General features: G+C 46.2%; 1 pseudogene; it reads left to right on the forward strand.

Moving 5' to 3' along the window:
• The first annotated feature begins 581 nt into the window (after window positions 1-581).
• On the forward strand, window positions 582-23346 carry LOC117192884 (annotated as a pseudogene).
• The last annotated feature ends 484 nt before the right edge of the window (window positions 23347-23830 follow it).

A 23830-nucleotide genomic window follows, 5' to 3' on the forward strand; every position in this document is an offset into this window, starting at 1 on the left:
CGCAGTCCAGTCTATTTTTATGAAAAGGCGAAGGATAGGACGGACCTACATGAGTAATTAATATTATTAGTAATGTTTTCGGCGGCTTAACTCAAGTTGTTATCCAGTTTAAATAAAGGGGCTTAAGTGGGCTAAGGTCGTTTTTTCATGGGTATATTTTGAAAATTAGACGGCATATTTCGGTATATCAATGAGGGTCAGTCGCACTGGTTTTAATACTTTTTTAGGACAAAATTGAACCGACGGTATATATACGGTATATCGGTATATAATGGGATATTTTGTCAATTTCATCAATCTATTAAATTTCATTTTCAACGGTATATAGAAATCCAATAAAAGCAAGTATTTAGAATAGCCCAGTCAAGTAGAAAATAGATTCACTAATCGGATAAAATTATGTGGGCATGGCTAAATGTTCTATCTAGCTGATAACATTCGACGGAATATCATAATCGAGGAATATGTAAAATAGACTTTGAATTCGTCAGTATATTTACGGTATATTTTTAAAATGAGACGGTATGTTTTGGTATATTTCTGAGGGTCGGACGGTATATTTTAACGATAAATCAATCCACGGTCACACTGGTGTGGAGCGGCAGCGTTTTTAATTTTTGTGTGGTTTTTATTTTATTTTATTAACTTTTTATGCGCTTGAAGTTGTGTGGTGCGGGTCGCAGCGTTCGCAGAGAACATTGTTGAGTATTAACTCGAATGTCGCCTTGGCCGGGACGGTAACGCAATCAGCTCTGGAAACGAAAACCAACTCGAAGAGAATAGCTAGTTATTAATTTTTCTGATGAATTCAGAGGAAAACAAGATACAAAATATCAAAATAACCAATCGCGTTCACGTGTGTGTGAGTATTCTTCATATAAAAATACATCTAAGGAATAGTGTGTGCTAGCGTGAGTGTGACTGGTGCATTATGCTAACTGATCGTACTAAGTGTGGGCGAGAGAGAGAGAGAGAATTCGAGCTAGACCTGCGATTGTGTGGCAAGTTGCCCCACACCTCCCTTTTGATTTGTTTCGTAAGTTTGGAATCTTCTTTCTGTTTTTTGCTCGTGCGCTTGGAAATGGAAATGCGAGAAACAAAAGCAGCACACGCACACATATACACCTACATAGTAACCAAAGGAGAGATGAGGTAGAGTGAGAGCGAGAGCACGACACGTATCCCTCTAGTACCAGGCAACTAGTTCCGCACTGGTGCCGCACCAGCTACAATTCTCACCTCCCTGGTTCCAGATCGATTACCCGCAATGTATTTCAGCGGAGAATTTAACACATGCATGTCCCGCTCGATTACCCTTCGATTACCCGAACTAGTTACCAGTAGAAAGCCAGCAACTAGTTCCCCACTCGACTACCCTTCGATTACCTGTAGCTAGCTCTGACCTAGTTACCAGTAACTAGTTCCGAACTGACTATTGGTAGTAGTCAATCTGGCAGTCTGGAATAATACAAAAATAAAAACACAATGTCTTTCATTATAACGAATAATTTTTAATTATATGATGCTTAGCCTACTCCTGGTTTTTGGCAAGACACTTCTTCTTAAACACCCTTTTCTTCATCCATTGCATTGCCTTCCGCACAGTGTTTTCGGGGGGCTCATCGCCAGGCGTAATACATTCTGTAATTAATATTTGTTTGAATTTATATGAAAAATTTTTAAATCTCTAGAAGTGTAAATGGTATTTTACCTAGCAAAGCTGCAAAAAATTCTTTGTGGGTCCTAAGGGACTTCTTCCCTTATAGGCTATAACAATTTCCTCACTCAAAATAAAGTTTAAGCCGCTCAAAACGCCAGCTGGCTGGAGAATCGATTTCATTGCTGTTATCTGTTATCTTTCCTGCACAACGCTAACTTTGCAATGTTAGCTTCCCTTTCACTCTTACGGAGTCTACGCAAATGCCTTTTGCTCATCATTTTATTTGAAATATATAATATATATTTGCACGTACCTGTTTATATTAATTTGATTTATTTATTAATTCTTTTCCACTTTTTTAATAAATGTTTACACAAAAGACTCTTCCAGCGATTAGATGTTGTACAGAAGTGAACAAAATCAACGCATAAAGCAAACGAGGAAAACAAATGCATTTTGTTTGTGTAAATTCTTGTCTCTTTCATTCCACGAGCGCAACTACAGTAAAATATCACGATTAACTTACCATTTCGGTGCTTATTGCATGTCGTGGCTCGGTAAAAACTAGCTGAGTGGGCACTGTAACTCCACGGAATTGCGGTTATTTGCCGCCTTCAAAAACAAACCGAAGGCGGCTTCGTTTTTCGGTTCTTCTTCGACTGGTCCGCGTTCGCTTCCCGCGTAACTAGTTGAAGAACAAGTACATTGTAGTCGACGCAGGCCTGGTCCGCGTTCGCTTCCCGCGTAACTAGTTGCAGAACTAGTACATTGTAGTCGACGAAGACCTGGTCCGCGTTAGCTTCCCGCGTAACTAGTTGCAAAACTAGTACATTGTAGTCGACGAAGACCTGGTCCGCGTTCGCTTCCCGCGTAACTAGTTGCGTAGCTAGTTGCGCGGTAAACAGCGCAGAACTAGTTCGAGAGGGGTCAATTGACCCCTTTGGTTCTACAGGGATGTTTTTAGGCTCGGGGCGTGCTGCGCATACGCGGTGGTTCCATTCCGTTTTTCGGGTCACTCTTTTGGGAAAACAGCTGTGTGGTTCTTTTATTTGTTTTTGGATCGCTTGGGGAATGACCAATCCCACTTAAGGTATTCCCCATTCAAACCGCAATGGCAAATCCAGCAGCACTCAGCATTTCTTTCATTTTTTTGTATTTCGCTGAAAAACAGTTATTCATAAGTAGCGGATAATGTGTCTGTGCGTATGTTTCTTTCTGTGTGTGTGTTTGTTTTGTAAAAGCGATTTCCACAACGTAGAAAAAACAAAAGCAGGGCAGGGCAGGGCTCCCTTTCACGTTCCGTACATGTTCTGCGGCATGCCAAATGAGCAGATAAACAAATAAATAGCGAAATTCCCGCTATCCAAATTGCTTATTCGTACAGAATCTGCTGCCTTTTCTGTATACATTTGCACGATCGTTTGTTTTGCAATTAACCCAATGCTTTCCTCAAATATTGAACTTAATTGAACGTTCTGCTGCAGTTTGCAAAGTATTCGTACTGGTTGTTGCATTACTCATACATGAGACTCCTTTCCCCCTGTATATCCCCCCACATCAGTGCCAGTGCCAGTTCCAGTACTAGTCAAGCCCCCGGGCAGGCTTCGGTGGAAAGAAAAACCTGGCAGCTGTCAGTTCTGTCTCTCTCTCTCTCTCTCTTTCTATCCCTCTCTGTGGCGTCAAAGAGGAAATAGCGCTGAAGCACAGGAAAAAACGTGCTGCACTTTGATTTTCTTTTTGTAACCATAATAATAGCTATAGGGACTGACTGGAGGCTCACATCGAAAACGGTACCATTCGGTGCTGCGTTGCAACCCCAGTTACACACACACACACACACACCGTAGCAACCAATACCAATACCGATGTGGCAAGGAAACCACACTTGCGAGCATCGGTCGCGATCATTGGATTGAAGCTGCTACGTGTGCGTCGTGTGCCCCGTGTGCCCCAGCATTAACTAGTTTTGTTTTATTTGTTTGGTGAATGTCAATTTCATTGTAAATTGCATTAAAACTGCAACGAAAAGAAAACAAGTTGTTAGCCAGCCGCCCGCTTTGCCGTTTGGCAGCTGGGTGTTGCCATTTTTTAACCCCCACCGAAGGTCATTAGCAAGGTATATTCAACAATGCGGTAAGGCTCTACCTGTGCCCGGTTACCATAGTTTCTTTGCCACCCCATTCGTTCGTCTTCACCTATCCAGACGGATGCAATTGACATAGGTGCTTATTTGATAATTCCTTACCTTCTGTTCGATATACCTTGATCATTCGGAGAATAAATGTTCGCCGTGCGGACAGAGTTGCCAATTGCAAAACTGCATTTTCAAACGGCAGCTCTAATTGTCTTGTTTACCTTTATTTCTCGGACATTTGATGCGAAAAAACGAGAGCAGCGGCGAAATTTAACGGTACGTCTCCCCAGAGACCCGTACCGGGCTTTATACAGAGAGGTGGAGAGAGAGAGAGAGAGAGAGAAGGTAGTGGTGTAGTGGAAAGTGTGTGTGAATCTGCGATCAATGGCATCTGTTCGCTAAATAATTTGACCTCTCGAGTCAACAATTAATATATGGATGCCGCTTATTCTATTAGCCGGAGACAGCTGCATACCGCCATGGCACCACACTACTCCCATACACAGTTTAACTGATTTTCTTTGTGTGTGCCTGTAATGTGGCAGAAATTCATATTCGTAGAGGTGTGAGATTGTATGTACGGATGGAGGTTGTACATACTTTTTTTTGTCGGTCAGACACCAATAGTATAGCAGGATTTCGGAACGTGTACCTCTAGCTATGCTCTAACTAGCTCGCCGGAATGTCGTGGGATCTTTCCTACTCTCCTATCTGCTATACGAACACATTCGCAAAGATGTTTTAGGTACACTTGATTTAATGTTCAAAAGGAACTCTACAAAAGAAATCAAAAAGAAAAGAATGTGAATTTTAACTAACTGGTTAACCGACTACCGACAAATAGTCAGGCTATATTCCGTCGCTCTTGGGGAACTCAGATGACTTTGACCCCTTCTCTACCCTCCCTACCTTTAGTATGCCGTTTAATCGACAGCATAACCCCCATCGAGCGCATCTCTATTTGATCATCGGACTTCCTCAGGCTCTACTCATGACAAACACGAAAGGTTTAATGTTCCATTATTATCTACTAATTATTATTTAATAATTCAAAATTTAAGGAATTGGACTTCATGGTTTTCCAGATAAGTATAAACTTAGCATAAAGTAATTAAATAAAGAAGGAGGATGTTTGAGATGCCAAGCTTTTTTGGCACCTATGTGTTTCAAAAATGAAAAGAGATTTCGGGTTAAACTTTATAATTCGTATTTAATCTTGGTGGCTTAGCGGAAGCCGATTGCTTGCTATTGCCAGATAAACTTTATGCGAGATCGATATGCAACCAATGCGCAGAGGGGTTAGCATAGAACTAAACTATAGACGACGGCGTTAGATCAAAGTGATTGCCGAAGTGGCGGCAGCAGATCAAAGTAGTTGCCGAAGTGGCGGCGGCAGAGAGCCCCTTTAGCGGGAGAGCGCAGCAGCTCTGCAGAACGTCAACGTTTTACAACATAGGCGGCTCTCTCTGCTCATACAATAATAATGTTAAAGTTACGGTTATTCTTCAGCGGCTGGCCCGAACATACACCCCCCGTTGGGAGCTAGTCTCTCAACAGATTCCTTAAGGGGCAGCAAACATAGCCGAGTGACGGCCCTCCTGATGTTTCCTGAGGATGTCTTCAGGTCAGCGACGCGACACACTCCGTCCTTGCCCAAAACGACATCGACCACTCTAGCCAGTGGCCAACGCATTGGAGAAAGATTTTCGTCCTTCACCAGAACGAGGTCGTTCTTGCAGATGTTTTGCGCGGGGGTACGCCACTTCGCGCGCTCTTGCAAAAGAGTGAGATACTCTTCGCGCCAACGGCTCCAAAATATTTGCTGTAGTTGGGTGAACCGCTGCCAGCCATCCAGACGATTGTAGTTCAGCTCCGTTAGGTCAGGCTCGAGGATTTGCTCATGGGGGCCGCCTAAAAGCAGATGAGCAGGAGTCAAAACGTCTAAATCATCAGGATTTTCTGAAAGCGAGAGCAAAGGGCGAGAGTTAACAATTGCAGTGATCTGACAGATCAGAGTGCGCAGCTCGTCGAAGCTAAGCACAGATGGTCCAACTGAGCGGTACAGGTGATATTTTGCGGTCTTCACGGCCGCTTCCCACAACCCGCCAAAATGCGGAGAGCGAGGTGGGACTCGCCAGTCGATCGAGTCAGCCAACCAGGATTCGTGGACCTCCTTCATATGCTGTTCGCTCAGACAAAGCTTCTTTAGCTCCAGAAGCTCGTTCTTGGCCCCAACGAAGTTTGTCGCATTGTCCGACCAAATTTGACTTGGCCTTCCTCGAGTGGAAGTAAAACGCTTTAGTGCGCCTAGAAACGATTCGGTGGTCAAATCCTTTACGAGCTCCATGTGTATAGCCTTAGAAGTGAAACAAATGAATACGCTAATGTAGCACTTGATCGGAGGCCTCGTGCGGATTTCTGATCGGTAGAAAAAAGGTCCACAGTAATCTACTCCAGTGACTTCAAAAGCTCGAGATCCTTCCAAACGTTCCTTAGGTAGGTCTCACATGATGTGTTCGACCATGCGCGGCCTAGTCCTGAAGCATCTCACACATCTGCTGACGACCCTTGACACTGCCTTAACACCTCCAATGGGCCAATATTCCAGCCGAATTTTGGATAGCAAGGCGCGAGGTCCGGCATGGAGGTTTCTTTCATGATAATATCTTATCAGCGCAAAGGTAATGGAATGTCCCTTTGGCAGAATGAGCGGGTGCTGAGCGTCAAATCCTTGCGATGAGTTGCCAAGACGACCTCCAACTCTAAGTAGTCCAGAATGATCGATGAACGGGTTGAGCGAACTAATAGAACTGGATTTCATGACTTGACCATTGCGCCGAATCTCCTTTATGTCCATCCACGTTGAATGCAACGCTGAGGGTAGGCTTTCATCCCAATCCAAATTTTCTCTCCAAAGCTGCTGAAGGAAGATTTTGCACCTGACAATGACTGGATTTATCAATCCAAGAGGGTCGTAGAACCGCGCAATCGTAGATAAAACCGACCGCTTTGATGGCTTTGAGTTTGTGTCCAGTGCGGACAAGGCAAAAAGCAGCTGATCCGAAGCAGGGTCCCACGCTAAGCCGAGAGTTTTGGCAATGTCGCTTCCATCATTAAACTTTAGGAACTTCTCTATGTCATCTTCAGGGGTTCCCTCAAGTACTTCCTGGTGACTGGAGCACCATTTCCTAAGTCTAAAATTCCCACGGGACAGTAAAGCTGATGTTTGGTGCATCTTGTCCATGACCTGTGCGACTGAATTACCGCCCGAAATAAGGTCATCCACGTAAAACTCCTGCCGCAGAGCAGCTGAGCCAAGAGGGTAGGACTCACCCTCGTCGATGGCCAGCTGGTGCATTGCGCGGACCGCTAAAAATGATGCAGCCCTCGTCCCGTATGTGACGGTGTCTAATGTGTAGACTTGAACCTCGGACTCGATGGAATCTCGCCATAGGATTCACTGATACAAATTGTCGGGTGGAGACACTCGTACGCAGCGGTACATTTTACAAATGTCCCCAGTGAGAGCGACTGGATATGTTCGAAAGCGAATCAATATGTTAAACAATGCAGGCTGAATAACAGGGCCTGTCATCATCACATTATTTAGAGAATATCCAGTTGATGTAGCTGCGGATCCGTCGAAAACGACACGGAGTTTTGTCGTTGTACTGTCCTCCTTTAGGACACAGTGATGAGGCAAGAAATATTTGCAGAGACTACGGGAATCAGGGTTGACTGACTTGGTGCATATGATGCAAATCAATGTACTCCCTCATAAAGGCGGAATACCGCTCCTTGAGTGTAGGATTACGCTCCAGTTGTCGCTCCAGACTGATGAACCGTCGATAAGCCTGAGCATAAGATTCTCCTAAACGATCAGTATTGTTATTTAGCGGCAGACGAACTGCATCCTCCCCGGATGGCAACCGTGAAAGGTTGTCTTCTTCTTTGGTATTCAACCCAGCCTCCACACAATTCTCGACTTCCCAAAACATACGAAGAGTTTTATCCAACCTTGCTTCCATCTCAGCTATCGAATCTGGACAATTGTGCGTAGCCAAAAACGCAGAGCTTGATACCTTCTGTCCACCGCCAGATACGATCCACCCAAGCCGGGTCTTCTGCAGAAGAGGCAGTCCATCGGTGAGTTTGATTTGCCCTACGCAGAGGAGATCATAAAAAACGCTCGCACCAATGAGAAGATCAACCCGTTGAGGATTGAAAAATGCAGAATCAGCGAGCTGAATGTTAGATGGAATACGCCAATCGGATACATTTACTGTCATACTTGGTTGAGAATCGGTAATCGTGGGGGCGATGAGAGCAGTAAGTGTAGTTGTGTAAGCAGAGGTGCGAGAATGCATACAAATGCTTATGGTGGATCCCTCAGTAGAAACGCTGGTATCGCCCAGCCCAGACACAAGTGCAGACGATTGAGTTCTCCTAAGCTGAAGCTGCTGGGCGAACCTGGATGTGACGAGATGCAGCTGCGATCCTGAATCTAAGATGGCACGACAAGGAACTAAAACGCCAGACCGATTCTTTACGAGAACCACGGCTGTAGCCAGAAGCACGACATCAGAGTGAAGACCTTGGGCAGCAAGAGAGGTAGACGAAGGTAGAGACGAGCTGCTAGCAGAATTTTGAGCAACGGAAAGAGTGTCCGGTTGAACGGCCAGATCGGGAGGAGTAATACCTGGGCAGCCTTGTGTTGTGGGCTGTATACTATCGAAGTGCAACAAACTATGATGCCTACCGCCGCATACTCGACATTTTCCACTATTGCATGCGCGGGTCCGGTGCCCCGGCTTTAGGCAATTGAAGCATAGGGAAAGCTTCTTCACTTCTTTGTGGCGCAGCAACGGTGAGAGATTTCCGAATATCTTGCACGAGTATATTCCATGGCCCGCTGAGTGGCAAAAGACGCATACAGACGGGTCGGCGGAAGAGTTGGAAGCTACAAACGTTTTCTTAACCTGCGTATAGGAATGGTTTTTTCCCACCTGATCGCTACTAGCGTGTGTCGCTGTAGCATATTCCAACCGCTCCATTTTCTGGCAGCGTTGCTGCAAGAATTCGAAGAATTCCTCTGCGGTAGGTATAGCATCCGACGATGTGTGCTCCTCCCATTTGGTTTGCGTCTTCGAATCCAACTTCTGCAGCAGCATGTTGATGACCATGAATCCTAAAATCTCCTCAGCAGTTCCCAATGTCTGCAACGCTCGCATGTGACTGCATCCGAAAACTCCCGAAGCCTTTTAGCAGAAGGCGAGTCTACCCTCTTTAGCCCAAGAATCTTCTTGATGTGTGCCTGGAAAACAAGTCTTTTGTTATTAAAGCGTTTATTAAGTATATCCAGAGCCGCACGATAATTGGCACTGGAGAGCTCTAACGATCGAACCGAATCCAAAGCCGCATCAGCGAGGCAAGAGCGAAGGTGCTGGAATTTCTCGATGTCACTGAGATCCGCATCCGCTTCAATCACCGATTTGAACATTGCCGTAAAATCCGAGAACTCGACGTATCCACCAGAAAATTTAGGCACCTTCAGCTCAGGAAGTCGCTGCTGGTGAGCCATGATGATGGTACTATGTCCGGAAAGGCTTGGCAGAGTCGTAGAATGGGAGGCGTCGTGTGACTGGCTTACTTCAACAGCAGCCAGCAACTCAGCTTTCAACGATATGAAAAGAGTATCGAAGATTTCGCGCAGCTCACTCCCAATCTCGTTTTGATCGAGAGCCTCCAACTCATTATGGGCCTTATTAAATTCCTCTCGAATTTCTGCCAACATATCAAGGCGCACCTCGACTTCCGCGGCGGTCAGCTTATCGATTTTATTCCCCGCGAAGGATTCGTCAAGCCTGTGCAATCGATCATATAATGACTGACTTTTACGCTTATACAGACTCAGTCTGGAATCAGCCACCACAATATTTCCGCCCGCGCCTGTATTCGGATCGTTGTCCATGTTAACCGTTGTGCAATTCGACACAACAACGGAAAATGAAATACCGCTTAAGCGACGATGTATAGACGCGAGAGCGAGAATGCAAGACACGAAAAGTCAAGAACCGCGGCTGCAGCTGCGCAGAGAATGAGAGATTCGACGCTTAAAGTACCGGAATTTGTCTATAAATATTCCAGCCGCACTCTCACTGAATTTGCACTTTAAACTGTTTTTCAACGTGCACCCAAATGTATTTGTTGGTAGTTAAACTACCCAACAACAAAATATTGTATAAGTAATAAGTGTTTTAACGGAACGCGATTAAGCAATGGTTTTATATCACGTCGGGGTCACCAATGTTTGAGATGCCAAGCTTTTTTGGCACCTATGCGTTTCAAAAATGAAAAGAGATTTCGGGTTAAACTTTATAATTCGTATTTAATCTTGGTGGCTTAGCGGAAGCCGATTGCTTGCTATTGCCAGATAAACTTTATACGAGATCGATATGCAACCAATGCGCAGAGGGGTTAGCATAGAACTAAACTATAGACGACGGCGTTAGATCAAAGTGATTGCCGAAGTGGCGGCAGCAGATCAAAGTAGTTGCCGAAGTGGCGGCGGCAGAGAGCCCCTTTAGCGGGAGAGCGCAGCAGCTCTGCAGGCGGCTCTCTCTGCTCATACAATAATAATGTTAAAGTTACGGTTATTCTTCAGCGGCTGGCCCGAACAAAGGAAATAGTAGCAAGTTATACCTAGTTATATGTGTATATGTATATAGGACTTATGTGTAGAGAATATGTAGAAATTAAATTGGAAAGAAGAGAAAAATATGATAATTATATAACTAGAAGGCAAACGTGAAAGAAAAATTAGTAGCCGATCCGCTTTAAATTATGGCACGGATATGGTTGTTTTATATACCGGAATAGAAGTTTTATAAGACAGATATATATTTCGAAAATACTCGAGAATTCCGTTTAAGGAAGTTCGTAACTCACTCATACTTTATACGAATTATCCAGCGTGTCCGTTGAGCTCAAGGGGCGACGTAGGAACATATTCTGAGGAAGGGAGAAAAATTATGAATATACAGGTCTTCACTTCTAATTCGGATGAAACACCGACTTTCTTTCCATTTTCATACCCGTACGACAACGATTTGCCTCTCAACGGCTGATCTTAAAAAAATGTGGTTTTCATTTGCGCTAATTTCTAATTATGGGTAATTATATACATTATTGGTTTTTTTTTTTTTTTTTTTTAATCTATACAATACAAAAATAGTTGGTGCGTAACCTAATCTTTAATAAATGGAAAATCTCATGACGAGACTCAAAACTAATACTTTGGTACATTTTCATACGACGACTATTGAACGGCAGTGTGGATCGCCGCAGAATAATGTTTTATTTTCACAGTTTGAGAACCACTCCACACACTGCGAAGAACTACATGCGAAAGCCTTAGCCGCGCGCTTAATTCATAAGCGAAGGGTGACGAGTGCGGCATATTAGTGTTTCCGAACTCGCAAGAAAACCATTCTTCTCGTCTTACTCCAAAATGTACTTCAGCTCACATATGCATCCACATAACTTCGGGTTTCACTCTAGTATATCTTCGGACGGCTCTTTCTGGTTTATTTGGTTGTAGTTATCGTTGGTTTATGTAGATGCTGGTTCCTGGGAAATCCGAAGTCCTTCCCAGTGTCGAACGTAGTAAGATTTCCAGCCCTATGATACGAGACTGTTAAAGCTGTGTCACTATTGTAAGGTCCAAATACCTTTTATTTTTCTTAATCCAAAAGGAATAATGCAGTCCACCAGAACTTCAATTTACTTGGCACGTGTTTGATTGCACAACGTTTTCAAATTCACTTGGATATATATATATTTGTATAAAAAGACACATCCGAATTCGCACAGCTTCACTATAGCAATGATCTAGCCAGAAGTTCTATTACTTGCAATAGCCCTTACGATCGGAACTTTACCTTCCACAACCAACGGGGTAATCGTACGATTTTAGACAAAGCTTACACCTTGCTTCCCTAGATAACGGAGTAATCGTACGATGCTAAGCAAAGCTTACACATAGCTTCCACGACTAACGGAGTAATCGTATGATTTCTAGTAAAGCTTTAAAACATAACTCCCACAGATCCACGCTGCTTCTCTAAATTAGACATTAAGCTCTTCAATGGAAGCTTTAACTACTGCTCTCTTGTAATTGATCTCTTATCTTGTTTTTGTAAAGAGAAGAGTTAATGTTAAACGCGAGGGCCGTACTTCCCAAGCTGTTCTCTGGAGTTTTAGAGTCAAAACTGGCCACTACACCACAGTTGAGGAAGCGCTAGTTTTAACTGGCGAAGCCTAAACGGAAAAAGGACAGTTGCCTAGTGTTTCACTTGTATGTCTTTGAGGTGAAACATTCCTAAGTTTTTACCCTGTTCGTTCTTCAGTTGATATTAGGATGAGCCAACTCGTCTAGATACCACGGCTGAAATAAAAACCGGCGCTAACTTTGCATTGAACTTTTTAATAGCATTGCTTTGGCAGAAATTGCGGGCAAGTACTGGCTCTCCAACCTTAAACTCTACTTTCCGACAGCGTTGATTATATCGCCTAGCATTTTGTTCATGTGACTATTTCACCTTTTTCTTTGCCAATTCGCGAATAATTTGTAGTGCTTCCGGATAACTAATGCGGCTATCCTCCGATAAGAGTCTTAAGCGGCGAAGCAACTCATAGTCTTTGCCATTCAGAATCATATTTTGTCCAAAGGTTAGGAAATAGGGCGAGTACCCGGTGCTTTGGTGAATGTTGGATCTGAGAGCAGCACTGATTTCCGGTAATTTGGTATCCCAAGTGGAATGATCCCGGCTTATGTAAGCTCTTATAGCTGCTAACACCGATCTATTGAGTCTCTCACTGGCATTCGCCTGTGGTGAATATATCGCCGTACGAATATGTTGTATCCCAAAGCGGGTTAGAAAAGCCTGAAAGGCTCCAGAAACGAATTGAGATCCGTTATCTGTTAATATCACCTCGGGGACTCCAAATGTACAGAACAAAGAATTTTCGAGGTAATCGCACACCCGATTGGAAGTAAACACCCTAAGGGGGCATAGGAAATGAAATTTTGTGAAGTGATCTACGATAATAAGTAAACCAATATGCCCTTTCTTGGATCGGGGATGTGGACCCAGCAAATCCATATAAAGCTTTTGAAACGGACGATCAGACACCATTGGTTTTCCCATGGGTGGTTTCAACACGGTGTTCGGGTGTTTGGTGTGACGACACACTTCACAATGAGTTACATACTCACGTATTTGCTTGTTAATTTTTGGCCAAAACAAATATCTTTTAATCTTTTCGATGGTTTTCCCTACTCCACTGTGAGCGGCATTGGGCGGATCATGGGCCCGCGAGATTACACCTTGGGTGAGTTCCCTAGGAATCCATAATTTCCAAGATAGATTATCTACACCATTATTTCCCTGATCAGGTTCGGTTCTTTTGTAGACAAAATCATTGAGAATCTTCAAGTCTGGTAATTTGTCTTGCTTAGCGCGAATATTATCAATTAAGGTCATATATTCTGGTGATTTAAATTCTGCGGCAGATAGATCAACTATCGGACCCTGCTCTTCCATTTCAGAAACAGTAATTTCCTCTTTACGCGATAGGGCATCCGCTACCACGTTTAGTGAGCCCTTCCGGTGCGTTATCTCAAAAGAGAATCCCTGTAGTTCTATGGCCCATCGAGCTAATCTACCAGACAACTCCTTCTGACGCCTAAGCCATTGTAATGAGGCATGATCGGTTATCACCTCGAATGCCTGACCTTCTACATAAGCACGAAACTTTTTAATTCCCTTTATCACCGCTAAACATTCTAATTCCGTGACTGAGTAGTTTTTCTGAGCTTTAGATAGCTTCTCGGACATGAATGCTACGGGTAATTCTTCTCCTTCTTCGTTTTTCTGAGCTAACACACAACCAATTCCTACAGTACTAGCATCACATAACAGCAAAAAGGGTTTTGAGAAATCAGGAGTAGACAAAATGGGAGCTGACGTCAAGCACTGTTTAAGTTTTTCAAATGCCTGATTGGCCAAAGGGTTCCACGCATACGCTTTCGGTTTCTTTAATAGTTCTGTTAGGGCGCAACTTACCGTTGCATAATTGTCGACGAAACGACGGTACCACCCAGAAAGACCAAGGAATCGTCGCAATTGTTTCACCGTCTTGGGAACGGGGAATTCTTTAATAGCTTCAATTTTACTCGGATCCGTCTTTACCTGTCCGTATCCAATGATGAACCCCAGATACTTAATCTCACGCATGCAAAAGTGCGACTTGGCAATGTTTATCGTAAGATTAGTCTTTCGTAAGTGTACTGCAACTTCTCTCAGTAACATTAAATGGGATTCGGAATCGTCTGATAAAATTAGTAAGTCATCGAAGTAAACAAACACTCTCGTACGCAAGTTAGCAGGTATTACCTTATCCATTAAACGACAGAGGGTTTGTGAGGCATTGGTTAGACCAAAAGGCATAACTTTGTATTGATACAGCGGTCGGTTAGGTATGGTAAACGCGGCGTATTGGCGTGAAGACTCCTCTAGGGGAATTTGCCAATAAGCATGCTTCATATCGAGTCCCGTTATGTATTTGGCAGGTGGCAATCGACTGAGTATCCCATCTATATGGGGAAGGGGGTATGCATCTTTTCGGGTATATTTCTTGATCTCTCGAGAATCAAGGCATAACCTATTCTTGTTCCCTTTCTTTACTAGGACGCAATTGCTACTCCATGGACTACTTGAAGGTTCTATCACGCCCAGCTTAATCATCTTCTCTACTTCTTCGAACATCACTTTCTCTTTCGCGGCGGAAATGGGCCAGTGTCGTTGTTTGACGGGTACTTCGGCATTGATTACCATAGAATGTTGTATTAGGTGTGTACGACCTAGTCAGTCGCATTCATATGACGGGAAGGTTCTTATTACCGCCTCTAATTGGTTCCTTTGTTCTTCATTTAGGGAATGCATTTTAGGCGTTTCCTTCATAATCGTGTCGTCTCTATTCTCCAAACAGCTCACAGTTGCTTCTCGGGTCAATAATTGGGATAGAAGACCGAAATCTTTCCAAAAGTCAACTCCTAAATAAACATCTTGCTTTAAATCTGGTATGATAAAGAACTCTACTTCCTTAACTATTTTACGGAATTCAATCGGAACCACCAATTTGGACACTACGGTACAAGCTTCGTTGCTGGCAGTGCGTATGGTTCCCAAACACTTCTGAGATTGTGGGTGATGTGCTAAAAAGGTTGCTGCTCTCCCACCCAAACAACTAATGGTTGCTCCTGAATCCAGCAAAGCCTTATAAGTTTGCCCTTCGATCATTACCTCCGTGTACAATCGGTTATCTGAACTCAGAATAACTGCTGAGACTTAACGTTTTCGAACAGATTGGACCTTTTTCCAGAACGCTCGTCTCCGGACCGTCGATCGTTTGGGATTAACTATCAATTTAAACCACGTATTCACATTTTCTGAATCTAACTCCTTGCTCTCCATCGTTTGAGTCGCTACATCTATACCTGTACAAATTTGGTGTAGTATCATATCCGGTTTTACGTCAACTATCCCTTCGGAAAGCCCTCTTAAGGTAGTTGGTTTACTTTCGTTTAGTTGCTGTTCTTGGTCGGATGTACTGACTGGGCTCCGGTCGGTACATCCCGTTTCAAGTTTTTCGCTGGGTTACATTTGACGCATCGAGGTTTATAAATATCCTTAGCACCACACCCATAGCAGAAAATTCGCCTTTCTCCTAAACAATCATCAAAACGATGCCCTTCCTGGTCGCAGTTCCAGCATACCAGTTTCTTACGATAAATCTGCGAAACGTCTTCTTCCTCCATATCTTCATTGTCCGTAAGTATTTCTGCTACATTCGGTTTGCTGAATTTACCTCGTGGAAAAGGGTTATGGTTGTCTTTACAGAAGTTTTCATGCTTGCGAACTTCTTCTCTCAGGCCAGTTCGATCGCTGATTTTGAGATGCAAGAGTTCATATCTGAGGGCCGTTTTTGCGTTACGTTTTAAAATGTCTACTAACTTATTTTCGCTAACCTCGTGTGAGAGCCTGGACACTAATTCTTCGACGGCCGTCTGGTAATCGTCAAACGATTCACCCTCTCTCTGACGGCGTTTTCTAATCAACTCCCACAAGTCGAAATCATCTTTAGCATCATCGAACCGTTGTCTAAACGAGGCAGAAAAAGTTTGCCAAGAAAACTGTGGGTTCTTTCTATGCAAGTTCCAAAACCAATCGCTGGCTTTAGACGAGAAAAGCAGATGCATATTGTCACAGAGTAATTCGTAATCGTTATTTAAAGTGGAGGATGTAAGTGAACGAACCCTGTACAGGAATTCGTCGACGTGCATAGCGTCTTTGGATCCGTCAAACTTTAGTCGCCAACTGGCTAAGATATTAGCGGCCTTCCCAGGAGCTATTGCCCTGTTAGAGACATTTGGATGTGGTAATCCCCTTTCCCTTCCATTTTCTGAAGACAACGAGTTTCCTGTTTTATTAGGCTCGTGATTTTGCCTTGTCGGTTGCACAGGCGTGCTACCTAATTGTCCGCGTAGATTTTCTTCGATCAAATTCTTAACGAATGAACTTAGCTCCACCATCATATCTTTCTGCTCACCTTTTATCAGGGCTTGTATAACCTCAAGGGTTCTTTCCGGCATATCTCCTTCGCCCGACCTATGGCTGATACTGCCCAAAGAATTATCCCGAAATTGTTGAGACTACAACCTACGATGCATCCCTCTGCGCGATGTAGTTCCCCGTCCCTGTTTAGGCCTAGCCCCTCTTGACTTTTGATGTCCTCTCTCTGAAGCGTTTGACTCCGGGTTGGATCCCCCTTCTAACGGCACTATACCCGAACCCATGTCGGGTGGTAATTCGGCTGCCAGAGTATTCTCATCAAACGAAAGTTCCTCCGGATTCAACTCCGCCCTACATACGGGGCAATTTCTGTTATTTTTCACGAATTCTTTCATGCAAGTATCATGATACCGGTGCCCACAAGACGCAGTACATATTAGTTGACTTCTTCTTATGGCTTCTTGACATATACCACAGATCTGGGCGTCCAAGTCACCCGACGCCTTGCCCCCTGGGGTACGTTGTACTGGTGACATGTTAAGGTAACCCAGTAATACGAGTTCTGATCACTAAACGTGGAAATCCCTAATTATAGGACCAAAGCTTCAATAAATTCTACAAAATTTTCCTAAATACCCAATATTTGTCCTTTTCGAGCTTGACTCCGTCCGATATACGCTTTCTCTTGTCGCCGGAATATAACCTCAATGAAATCTAAATTGGTCTATGGTATGTTTATGTGGTCAGTAACCTTGGCAATGGCTAATTTCCAAATCTATATCTAGAAAACGAGGGGGAACGTTGTGAGTTGCTGCGGACACCGCAACTCTACAGTTATACCCGATACTTAGTCAGTATGGCTCTCCTGCGGCAGACGCCGCTAATATTAAACGACACGACAAAGAGTGCGTGCGAGAGAGACAGAAAATCAGTCTGAGCGTGACGTCGGGCGCTGCGTAGTCAATGCAAATTGATTTGTTCCTTTTGGGTATAAAAATGATCCGATCTGATCCAGATTCAGCAGTCTGATAGATATGGTCATTATCTATGATTCTACGTGGATGCAACAGATTTTCGTCCTTTGTGGTGGCGAAAGGGGGTGGGGCGAAATTCTGAGATATACGTTTTATAGTGAGATCTAACAGAAGTGCGGATACCAAATTTGTTTACTCTAGCCTTAATAGTCTCTGAGATTTGTGGATGCCCCAGATTTTCGTCCTTTGCGGGGGCGGAAGGGCGTGTGGCGAAATTTGGACACAAAACGGTCAAGGTCCGATATCACAGGAGTGTGGATACCAAATATGGTTGCTCTGGCTCTTATAGGTTCTGAGATCCTTGAACTCATATTTTGCAATTGGCAAAGCCGACCATGAAACCTGTGTGTTAGAGAGAGACAGAGCGAGAAAGAATGAAATTGTTTTCTTGATTCTGGCTATAATAATTATACGATCTGGTTGAGATTTTACACTCTAGAATATATAGTCATCCTCTACGATTCTGCGTTTTTGGTTTTATTGTATCTTTAAAAATGTGGATGCCACAGATTTTCGTCCTTTGTGGGGGCGGAAGTGGGCGAAGTTTTGAAATATTTTTGTAGCAGTGACATATCACAGAGGTCTGGATCCAAAACATCGTTGCTCTAGCTCTTATAGTCTTTGAGCACTAGGCGCTGAAGGGGACGGACAGACGGACAGACAGACATGGCTCAATCGACTCGGCTATTGATGCTGATCAAGAATATATATACTTTATGGGGTCGGAAACGATTCCTTCTGGACGTTACACACATCCACTTTTACCACAAATCTAATATACCCCAATACTCATTTTGAGTATCGGGTATAATTAGACTTCCGAAAGCCATCGATACTCTTCCTTCATAAACTCTTTTGGGGTTATCCTATTATAATTTGGCCGACCTATCCGCCTTTGTGAATAGCTGTCGTATATTCGCAAATTAATTCTGGTAACAAAAAAAATATCAGTTCCATCCCTTGCTACCTGGAGGATTCTATTTGGTTAGGTATTCCGAAACTCAGAATCTTAAACCCAAAATTACATCAATATCCTCCGTTACAGTAGTTGGACGGGAAGTATTAATTTTAATGTGGAATTTAAAATTGCAACGAGCAAAGTTTTTGGGGTTTTAACCAGTAGTAACTCGTACTCTGGCCCCACGTTGGGCGCCTATCTATGTAATGTGCCAGAAATTCATATTCGTAGAGGTGTGAGATTGTATGTACGGATGGAGGTTGTACATACTTTTTTTTGACGGTCAGACACCAATAGTATAGCAGGATTTCGGAACGTGTACCTCTATCTATGCTCTAACTAGCTCGCCGGAATGTCGTGGGATCTTTCCTACTCTCCTATCTGCTTTACGAACACATTCGCAAAGATGTTTTAGGTACACTTGATTTAATGTTCAAAAGGAACTCTACAAAAGAAATCAAAAAGAAAAGAATGTGAATTTTAACTAACTGGTTAACCGACTACCGACAAATAGTCAGGCTATATTCCGTCGCTCTTGGGGAACTCAGATGACTTTGACCCCTTCTCTACCCTCCCTACCTTTAGTATGCCGTTTAATCGACAGCATAACCCTCATCGAGCGCATCTCTATTTGATCATCGGACTTCCTCAGCCGCCGCCCCTGAATACGCCCATCAAGCGAGATCAGGCCGAGACGAACGAGGCCGAGCTCTGTGTGCTGAATGAACTGGACGCCATACTGGACGTGCACGGTGCCTCGCAGCTGAATGGCAGCTCCTCTCGCACCAACTGCCCATCGCTGAACAGTGCCAGCGACGATGACAAGGTGGAAGACTATCTCATGGATCTGGACAACTATCTGGAGGAAATGGACAATGCCCTGAGTCGAGAGGACTCTTTGGTCATCACTGATGGTCACTCAAGCCTCAAGCGAGAGCCAAGAAAGCGCACCCTGTCGCTGAGTAGGAAACGAAAGGCACACAAAAAATCTGCCCTGGATGATGATGCCACGTCCAGTGGCCTTATGGGCGACGGAAACTTCCAGCGGGAGCATCAAATACGGAAGACCTTTAGCTGCACCCTGAGGCCCAGCACAAGCCAAGCGGGTAAGCCCCACAACGAAAGAATCAATAGAAATCAATAAATTACATAACCCTTTTCCTGCAGCCTCCCTGGAAGCGTCGCCTGACGAGCCAGTTGCCGATGTCTGGCGTCGTCAGTCCTTGCGACGCGCCATGGAGCAGCAGCACCACTCAGAACCAGATGAGACCAAAGCCACACTGGGGAAGAGGATGACTTGCCCACATTGCTAGTGGATTTGCAGCCCAGGCGGGAGGCGGATATGCGACGTTGTTTCTCGCAGGGCGATTGCCCTGAGGCGCTGCGCCACAACCAACAGGAACCACAACAGTATGGCTCGGAGATGCTCACCGATGCTCACATCTTTGATAATCTCCTGCAGAACGAACAGCGGACGGCGGCGCGTGCCTCGAGCGAGGAGCGACCCCGGCAATATGGTCGCCTCCTGGAGGGACCTCCCACTCCGTCTCGTGGCAGCATAGCTGCGGGCCAGAGCCGGCCACAGAGTGCCCCAACGAGGGTGTATTTGCCGGAGCCGGAGACGCCGACGCATCAAATGATGACCACCTGCTCGGAGCTGAGCTCGGCCCGCTCCTCCCGAATGCCCAGCCCCTTGTCCCTGGTCTCGGATAGCAGCAGCAGCTCGGTGAGCACCCACGACCAGGAGGATCAGGTGGAGCTGCAGGCGCAGAGCACCACCATGTGCAGTGCCAGCAGCACCACCCCCTTGGAGCAGCTGTATCTGCCGCTCAGAGAAAAGTGCGGCTTCAACAGCCAGTGGCCGCATGCCGCCAGTCGCGCTCTGGCCCTGATGGCCTGCACCCTCGGAGTGTTCAATTTGTGCCGCTTTGCCGTGCTCACCATGAACTATGGCGGAAACTTCTTGCTCCAGTTCCTGATGCTCTCCATTATCTTTGGCATACCGATCTTCTGGCTGCAGATGTGCCTGGGGGACAAGATCCGTGCCGGCCCTGTATCCATGTGGAAGATCAGTCCGATCTGCTCCGGCGTGGGCATTGCTTTGGTCATGGTCCAGTGCTTCCTGGCCATCTACTCGACGGTGTCGATTGCCTGGATTCTGGTCTATCTGCGGGACGTCTTTCCCACAGCCCAACGCATCGGCTACCCCTGGCAGGAGGTAGCCTTTCCCTTTTGGAATCACACGGCCAACTCCACCGGGAATCTCACCCAAACGGTGGCCGAGTACTTCAATATTGTGGTCCTACAGCGGCGGCATCTGGCCAAGCATCCGGATGCGAGTGGAGTGCGCTTCCATGTCAATGATCGGGTAGGTGATCCGCCCTCGGTCCCTTCACCACCCACTCTCCCACACTATGCTGCCACTTCCCCTCCGATCTAACCGACTAACTGCCTCTTCCTCCAGCAGCTGGCGTTCTACCTGGCCCTCATCTGGGCGAGCGTCTTCCTCATACTCTGCAAAGGACTGAAATCTCTGGGAAAGTTTGCATATCTCATCAACACCTTGCCCCTGGTGGCCCTCACGGTGGTGACAGTGAAGTTTCTCTATGCTGTGGATCCCACAAAGCTCCAGGTAGGTCGTCGCCCCTGACAAATCCTCCTCCCTGAACCCATCTTAAATCCATTTCTGTTTGATTTCCTCAGAACATTTTCGCTGCCAGCGATTTTGATGAGTTTCTGGTGAACTCCAACAGCTGGACGGCGGCCACACAGGAGACCTTCCTCACGTGGGGCCTGCTGGGTGCCTCGGTGATAGCCATAACCAGTCGCACCCATGCCAGTGCCTCGAAGGCGACTCTGCGACGCGATGCCATTGTCCTGGTGCTGCTCACCTTTCTGGGTTTGGGTCTGATGGCCCTGCTGGCCCTGTGCTGTGCCCAGATTCTCTGGCAGCACGGCTACATCTATGTGCCAGGATCCTTTGGTGAGTAGAATATCGAAGGGAATAAAAGACTAATTGATACTTGATTGCTTCGCTTCAGAAAACGCCGACAGCTATACGTCCGTGTATTCGCTGCAATCGAACACCAATCCCCAGCTGCTGTCGTATCCACGGGCCCTGGTGCCGCACTATTCGTCGTTCATTGGGGAGACGTATCGTCGGAATCGCACCATGATCCATATTGAGAGCGGCTTCCAGGCGCTGCGCTTCATCACCGAACTCTTTCCGGCCGTTCTATCGCTGGCCAGCGAGAGCATCTCTTGGGTTTGGGCTGCCGTAGCGTTCGCTCTGTTCGCCTGCTTCGGCTTGGCGCAGTTGTGTGTGATGTGGAAGCCCATCTCGAGTGCCCTCGGCAACTCGACCAGCTCCGTGCTGCTGAGCTGCGTCACCGGGCTGCTGCTGAGCATTCCCTTTGCCACCGAAGTGGGAATTTCGATACTGTACTACGTGGACTTTTTGCTGGGCGGCTCCTGGTTTATACCCATCATCTGGACGGCGCAGATATTTGGTGTGTTCTTGATACGCGGACGTCCCTACAATGGCGATGACTTGGTGAATGATCTGCGCATGTGCGGCTCCATGTCCGCCTTCCTGGCCCTCTCCTGGAATGTCCTGCTGCCCATTGGCCTGATCACGCTATCGGTGGTCGACTACAAGGCATCGTTGTCGAATCAGTTCTACTATTGGCGCGGCAAGTCGTACTTTAGCTACTGGCTGCGGAAGACGGGCAGCCTCATCCAAATTGGCATTGTTTTGGTCATTCCCGTTACGGCCATCATCCAGATCTATCGGTATTTGACCCACGGACCTCCCGACATTCTGGAGGTAAGCCCTCGCCCGCTGATTCTTTGGGAATCTTACTTCAATCTCCGTTTTATCTGGCACTTTTGCAGCGCATTCAACTGTTGTACCGACCGCCGGAGGAGGGAGACGAGCCGCGACGTCCATCGGCCCGGCAGGCCACATCCCAGGGCCGTCGTAATGCTTCCGGCCAGCAGCAGGACAATGGGCAGGTTGACGCCCAGAACGATGCTCCGCCCAAGTACACGCCGCCGCCATCCTACACCACAGCGACCGGAGCTCGTTTGGCCAAACTTTTGCGGCAGAGTATTCGACGCAGCGTGCGCAGGTACAGAGTGCAGATCACTCCCAGATGAGCATAGGTTATAACGAGACTATCCCCCGTTCCATTCCATCCACAGAGTACTCGGAGATTCTTCGAGCCGCACGCGACCCGTGCTCAGCATCGATGCGGAGTCCGGATCGCCGGTGGCACCGCCCGACTATCTGACCATTCTAACCAATCCGGCGGGAAGCAGCTCCCATGCAGAGGCAGAGCTATCGCCAGCTGGCAGCGGCAGCGGCAGCACCAGCAGTCCCGAATCGATTGAGATTGGGCAACGTCCCAGCCATGCTAGCTATGCACAACGTTCGCAGTCCCTGGGCCGGAAGCTGCATCGCCCAGGATCGGAGACAGTGTCCACATCGGCCATGGCCACGTTGGAGCTGCGTCCATATACCGCCGAGGATGTGGTTACGATTTTGCGCTCCTCAGTGCGACATCGCCAGCCGCCGCTGCCACGTCAGGGCGAAGGCGGGGGACTAAGTGGCATTGCCAACACCTTGCCACGTCCGCCTGCGGCCATGTCCACGCACCTGGAGGACGCCTCGTTCCGCTCGATCGAGAACCTGGTGCTAAATGCCGAGCCGCCCGACCGGACGCCCGGCGTGGATGTGGAGGAGTGTGCGCAAAATAATACATCTGTGATTTAATTGACTAATTTCGTATCGTACAGAAGCCAGTTGCTGTACGATCCACATATGTATCTGCTTGCTTTTTTTAGACTTGATTAGTGCTAGTTATACAAATACGAATATTACTTGTAGTTATGCGAATAATAATGAAGGAACAACTAAACATTAACTGATCGACTGCTTATGGATCGGCGTCTGCGTCTGTCCACGCAGTTGCCCTTAAAATTATCCAAACAATGGGAGGGCTACGTGCCCGGTAGTTAAGGGCCGCGTATTTAAAAAACAAACGAAACCAAGAGCTAAGCCGATTAATAAACGTGACCATTCAGAAAAGGAAAGCGCAGAGCAGAGCAAACTGGAGGAAGCAGCAACAAAGGATGGGTAGTAATGAGCCAGACAGGAAACCAGCTAATCTGGAGGGGGGGGAGGGGGGGCTGGTGTGTGGGGACAGAAACGTGTCTCCAGTCGGTGCTCCGCTGACGGTCCCTTGGTGCCAGTGCTCCGCTGACGGTTCTCGCATCAGTTTCCCGGCCTGGCCAGTACCGGGATGCTGCTGCCGATGTCCGCCGCTTCTGCTGATGTTGATGCCTGCCGCTGATGTCTTGGTGGGATCGTCGTCTCCACGATCACCAATTTTGTTTCCTTTTTTTCTT

This window comes from Drosophila miranda (genome assembly GCF_003369915.1).
Source record: "Drosophila miranda strain MSH22 chromosome Y unlocalized genomic scaffold, D.miranda_PacBio2.1 Contig_Y2_pilon, whole genome shotgun sequence".
Lineage (NCBI taxonomy): Eukaryota > Metazoa > Arthropoda > Insecta > Diptera > Drosophilidae > Drosophila > Drosophila miranda.